Source organism: Mycetomoellerius zeteki, unplaced genomic scaffold, assembly GCF_001594055.1.
Source record: "Mycetomoellerius zeteki isolate Tzet28-1 unplaced genomic scaffold, Tzet1.0 scaffold310, whole genome shotgun sequence".
Lineage (NCBI taxonomy): Eukaryota > Metazoa > Arthropoda > Insecta > Hymenoptera > Formicidae > Mycetomoellerius > Mycetomoellerius zeteki.
Genome location: NW_017257295.1, coordinates 823,020 through 829,836, shown reverse-complemented (window position 1 = coordinate 829,836; position 6,817 = coordinate 823,020). Strand labels below are relative to the sequence as shown.

General features: G+C 32.5%; 1 protein-coding gene across 5 annotated transcripts in view; it reads left to right on the top strand.

Annotated features, from left to right (window-relative positions):
- Positions 1–637: 637 nt before the first annotated feature.
- LOC108724817 (protein abrupt) overlaps positions 638–6,817 on the top strand; it is a 92,656-nt gene continuing 86,476 nt past the window's right edge. For all 5 annotated transcript variants that reach the window (XM_018451464.1, XM_018451463.1, XM_018451466.1 and 2 more), the window contains exon 1: positions 638–1,226. The gene's annotated coding sequence lies outside the window, so the exon portion shown is untranslated. The remainder of the gene's footprint in view (positions 1,227–6,817) is intronic.

Here is a 6,817-nt window from a genome sequence, read left to right as displayed (position 1 = left end):
TTCTAATTCTAATGAAGAATTAAAACTGCGCAATTCTAAATAATGAATTAAAATTTGTGGCAAATATTAATATCAAAATATTATCCACATGGAATTAATTGAGAGAGAGAGAGAGAGAGAGACATCTTTATTTCTCAAGTTTGAAGCTTCATCATAAGTTTTTGCTTTAAAAATGATTGATCTTGACATCACACAGATTTATCAGAAGACGCGGTAGATGGAAAGAATTCCCATGACAAAATAGAAACTTCCTGCCAGATTGGCGACTTCCGCGGCGCACCAAAAATTATTCTTACGCTAAAATCTCGCAACCGGAAGACGTAAAGTACGCTCGCGCGTTGCTTCAGCGATCAACATCCCCAAGTTACACCGCAAGGTGCCAACGTTCTGAATCTCCACCTTCTCTCTCTCTCTCTCTTTTTCTCTTTTTCTCTCTCTCTCTCCTTCGGTCTTGTGGTGGGGGAGATATCGGCTACGGACCTAATGGTAGGAATTCGTGGTGGGGAGGACTTCTACGAGTGGGGATCATATGAGAGCACAGAAGTGTACAGAGGGGTGATGAGGAGGTGGGCATGAGCAGTAGAGGGAACGGAGCAGCCGCCGAAAGCGTAAAGAGAGCCATAATTCGCCGGGCCGCCCCGCAATCAGGTTCGTGCTTTACAATCCGCCTTACTCGTGACATTCATCATCGGATGAAAAAAAGGACGGTAGTGTACATGTTTTTACTTATGTTACTCTCTCGTCTCCGATTGGACTGTTCCGTAAATTCTCGCAGTACGTGCAATTACGCGAGAGAACGACGTACGCGCGTTTCACAGCGATTCATTGATCTTTACGCGCGTAGCATCGTGCGCGGCTTCCCGGTTCGTATATCGCGCTTCTGAGGGGACGGGACGAGTCGAGTGTCGTCGAGCAAGAGAGAAAGAAGCCTCGGAAACAGTGGTGCTGAGCGAGGCGCGCAACAAAGAGGAAAATGGAAAGAAACACAGTGCCTCATTGACAGCCACGTACCGAAGTCATTCTACCTGTCAGATGATTGTCTATCAACTGGTTCATCATTACACATAATTCGCTAGATTCCCATCTTAAAGCTCCAATCAACTTCCACATGTCGCTCATACTAGGACGAAGGAACTCTTCCTTCATTATTATTTCCAACTCCTAGTGCGATTAAACTACAAGGGAAAAATACTAACTGCAGAGATACCAAAGATACCAGAACGAAGGTAACGATTATTATGCTAATTTTACAAACTCGTATGTGGCAAATCGAAGGGAAAAGTGCAGTATTAAAATTATACATACTACAAGTATAAATACATACATAAGTACCGCTTTTATTTCTTTTCTAATCTCTAATTTTTTTCTGATGTTAAATGTGCGCTTATTAGTTGGCATTTCTTGATTTCTTTGTTTCTTGAGGCTGGCGTTTCTTGTTTTTTGTGAGGTTGACATTTCTTGCTAGAATACACGGAACACAGACTAACAGTAACGTCAGTAACATTAAATAAATTAATTTTCTACTCAACACTGTAACTGTTATGTACAACATGTGTTATATTACATTTATACTGTTGAGTGCGAAATTATAATATTGAAGTAATGTTACTGTTAGCTTATGTTCTACGGGAACCATTGCTGTCCTTCTATAGTCGGTGCTCCGCCAACGTTGAAATTGTGTAGCGTCGTTCTTCTTGTCACGTCGTCGTCGCGTAAATATGAGATCCACCTACACATACACACTTCTAAACGCATAACAAACACGCACGAACAATACCACTCACACACATGTACACATGTACGTAAGTGTCTTTTGCAGACACTTACGTGCTTGGAGAACGACGATGCGCGCTTGTGCACGTGCACGTTGCTGCACACACAAAGCCATGATTCTGTACACGGTTCTGATTATTAACGAGTTATTACTGCGATACTAATTAAGTTTAATCGCAAGGCCGCCCGTTCGTTAAAGTTAATTGCACGATCGACCACGGCCCACGCCATTAATTGCGCCGTCCTACTCGTTGTTCGACGTGCGCGCTTTTATAGTTGAACTTACGTGTTTTGCGGTCGTGAACGGTACTCGTGTAAAATGATACGATTCTTTACGAAAATACACCGCGATTCTCATACATTTAGCAAAGTTCTCTTGGATGAGAGACATATCACGCGGATAGAGCGTAATGATTTTATTGAAATTTGCGATGTCGGTTTGGATGATTCACGCTCGGCCATGTTTAAGTAAACATTTATCCTTTTGGCAATCTGTCAAATCGCGGTCAAGGGTTTCCGTAAGTTTATTTTTGTCATATATCGCGAATTAACGATTGTTTTTGTCGAGCTATGTATTACATGACATGTGTTAAACAAATCTCAGATTATCAGATCAATTATGTGTTACGCACATGGAATTTTATAAATTTTTTACTTTTTGCAACCTTGTAATTGGAAGTGCTCGAGCTTGTTAATGTTATTATTGGAAATTATTAGACATATACGATTTCTATTTAATTTAAATCAAATTTTTGTACAAAATAAAATTTGCGAGAATTTATTTGGCAACATATTTTTGTTTTCTGTTCCATTAGATGTACTGTGATGAATTTATCGATAAAAGGATGAACTCATAAAACGTAGCACTTTGCTTATCTTGTTTCTTAATATTAGAATAATGGATCATTGAAGACATTTATAACATTATTTAATACTGGAAAGTAATTGCCAGTGGTTTTTGTTACGAAATTCATATCTTACGCAATGTTGTTGCCAAATGCAATGATATCTAGACGGATTTTCCAATTTCGTAAGATTTCGGCTTATATATTATTCTAATATATATGATCGTCATATTTTTGATAATCGCGTGTTGTACGACAAATTTTTCAAGCCTGTTGATTGGCTATAGAATAGAGAGATCCGAGAATAATTATATATCTATCTTTATTTGTAACTATCTATTTCTATCTATTTCAAAAAAATTTTTAAAACATGAATGATTTTTGTATAACATCTTTAAAAAATTTTAGATTGACGGTCAAAGAAAAATACGAATATTTAATGTTAAGCGACGAGTCTGATTGTGCCGAAAATGAGCACATGTCGGATGACGAATGCAGGTTTCTGGTGCCATGCTTAGAAATGTTCCAATACGAACTTTCTATAACACATACAAATCGAGATTTTTCTTATAAACAGAGAATAATAACGAAGCGAACTAAGAAGATTATTACAAAATTTACATTATTTAATTATACTAAAAGCAATACACGTCAAACAATCTACTAAAAGTTAAAAAAAGTTTTTCTGATTCAATCAAAAGATATTGAAAAAAATATCGATTAATCGAGTAATTGATAGCGATTAATGAAAAATGACTCATATGCAATTTCGCGATTTTAGAGAAACAAACACGAACGCTTTTACGATTTTGATAATATATATCTATGTATTGATGTGATGATAAATCATATTTAACAATGATAATATAGCTACACGTGTTACAAACTTCTTCTCATTTTCGACTTGTCATCATAATTTTGTACTACATCTGCCATTCGTCCAATCGATTTTTATACGCCGAATAATCATCCTGTTTGTCAAACGCAATGTTGCAATTTCCTGCAGTGATTTCCTGATTTCATGACTTTCATCCGCGGTTGTCTTCGTCATTAACAGTATCTGTCTGTTTTCATATTTATAATTAACTACCCAGACAACGCAAAGTCTAAAATCGAGACATAAGAATGTTTAAAAATGTTTGTGTCTTAAAAATGTTTAAAAAAAATTATTAAAATTACTTGTCAATTTAATTCGCAAGTTTACTACAGTAGTTTAATTGCGTTTATATAATCCGGAAAAGAATTCGGCGCCGAGTTCGAAAGACTACAAATATAGTATATATGCAAGTACATATATAATATATTTAGTAATTCAAGCTTGAATTATTTAAGCATTAAAGATCCAGTTTCTACCGTTATAGGCATTTTAATATTAATTGTGTTCTCACATAAACGGTCTAAAATAATATTGTTCTTAAAAATGTATTTAGACGTCTTTTAGACGCCTTTTATTAAAATATCTTTAAGATAGCCTATGTCAGGCTTTTGGACATGTGATATCTGGATACCTACTTGTATGAATATTGACATCTCTCAACAGCATAGAGCTTTAGGGGACGTCCTTAGAGGACATCCGTATGTCCTTTGAACATCTTAAGGACATTCCTAGTACGGATCCCCGACAAAGTGTGATATTAGGACGTTACATCACACAAAATTTAACATTTCATTAACTAAGTTAATTTTAAAATAATTTTCTTATTATAAAATATTAATGCAAATAAATATAAAAATCGTTATTGGATTATTTTAAAATGATCTGAATGATCAGATGTCGAAAATATTTAATGACTTTGGCTGCACTGACGTTGAATATTATAATTGCTTAATAAAATGACTAAAAATAATACATTAACGATGTTATCTTGACGTCAAAATGTTCTTTAAATTAATTGTTCTCTAGATATCTCAATCTTGAGTTACTAGGCTAAATAAGTTAAAGAAGCTATCTAAAAATGTTTTTCCTCTTTACCCCAAAGATGAATATAAACTACATTAATAAAAGATAATAAAAGGAAGAAATTGAAATCGCAAAATAGGAATAAACTGCCAGGAATCGAACTTGAATTTTTTTGCTTTTTGTGAAGATACATTACTAACTCAACAGAAGTTTCTTAATACTGCTTGCAATATCCGGTATATATTTTCAAGATGTGAACGTTTCATATAATTTATTATATATTGTGCAATTTTGCATACTGATATTATAAAAAAAATTACTTGCTCTATGCTAAAATGCTTCTTACCTAATTTGCTCTTTATCAGCATGTACCAGCACCGAATTTATTGCGCAGTATTAAAGTTAAGAAGATGATACAAACATCAGTCGTGAAATGTTAATTTGTCTGGAAATTAACATTTCACGATTAACGTATAATTCGTCGCATGCTGTGTTGTGTTCAATGTTAATATTCATACATATTAGAATAAATTGTACAAAAAAATTACATTCTACTTTACAAAATTAATATAAATAACATTATTATCCTGAATCGCACAAGAGAAGAAGTTAGAGATTCGATAACGACAGCCGTAATGCTGCATTACTTTGCACAGTTTTTACTTCCATCTAACGGAAACATGTCAGTAACTAGAATGTTATTTATGGAATGTAGCTTATTCGACCTTTCAAAACATCTAACTGTTTCTTACTGTCATTCATTACGTAGCCTTAGAGAAATATAAATCATGCGCGGGTATCTCAAAAAATTTTAAAAGAATCACATTTAAAGCAGTAAAGTTTTTTTTATATATTTTACACTTTTAAATATATTTTATACAAAAATGTGCTATTCTAAATTATAAAAAACTTTTTTTTTGAACATGGCCGGAGACACTACCATGTCTCCTGATTTTTAGTAATTTGTTAACAAGACATTTCTCTTGTACAAATCCAGTTCAGAAACACGTGGTTAAAGAAATTACTTCAATAGTATTTCTATATTGCAATAGAATGTGCATATGAATGCGTTTTCTATTATTATAAAGTTTTACCTTTACATATAAATTAGGTATTTTATTTGTATTTTTGATAATAAATATTTGTAATACATTATATATATTATTCCGAATTGAAATGTTCATGAAGAAATAAAATCTTAAAATAAACAGACACTGACGGAGATATTTACATATTATATATTTGTTGTTTATTACAAATATTACAAATATATTTACATTTTATATATTTATTTGTAGATAATATTATATTTCAACAATTCAAATCATTAAAATATTTTTGTAGTGTAAAAATGTCTGCTAACTAAAATCAGTGAAATATATCACCACGTAGTTAAAAATGTATATATATTGGTATATATGTATATTAGCCATATTTATTTTAGGAATTTTATTGTTATTCGTACATACAAATATTGAATAATAATTTGTGTCAAATGTGTATTATTATCAAAATATTTTCTACGCGGAAATAATTGGCATTGATTTTTATTTCTCAAGTTTGTGAAGCTCCAATAAACCTCTTTAATTATTATCATTCGTATTTGTTAATTGCTTTTTTGTTTTATGATAATATTGGCTGTTTTTATTTACTAGAATTACTGACGCAGCTTTCTTTGCTCTCGCATTCATACGAGACAGCTACAGCGTATAAAATCATAGAATAAAACTTTTCAGACGCTGTACACGGTTGTGATATAGTGAGCACGCACATTCATCCGACATTGCGTGCGACGCGTGTGATCAATAAATCGGCCTGTGCAGCACAAACACGAAGATAGTCACGTGTACATGAGAACACACAGAACACTCGCATAGAAACCTAAACCGGAGTCTAACCGGAGACCCTTATATTATCTCATGATGCGTCATGTAATCATATATTTCTAAAACATTTTGTGATTTTTACAAAAAACATAGTCAAACTTTTTAGAAAGTTTTAAAAAACTAATAAATTCTAATAAGCAATAATAATTAGCAATGATAAATACTTATTAGATTAATTATTAAAGATTAATACAACAGTCGTATTATGTCACATCTTTATCAAAATAATGTGGTAATTATATGGACGTCATTTAATTTGATAAGCAGAAATAATTATTATTAATAATACATGAATTTTTTTTTACTAAATAGAAAAGTTAAACCTAAAAAAAGGAATTTAAAAAATATAATAATTTGATATGAACGTAGGTTTTTCAAATAATCACAGAAGAATCAATAAAAGTGATAAAGTA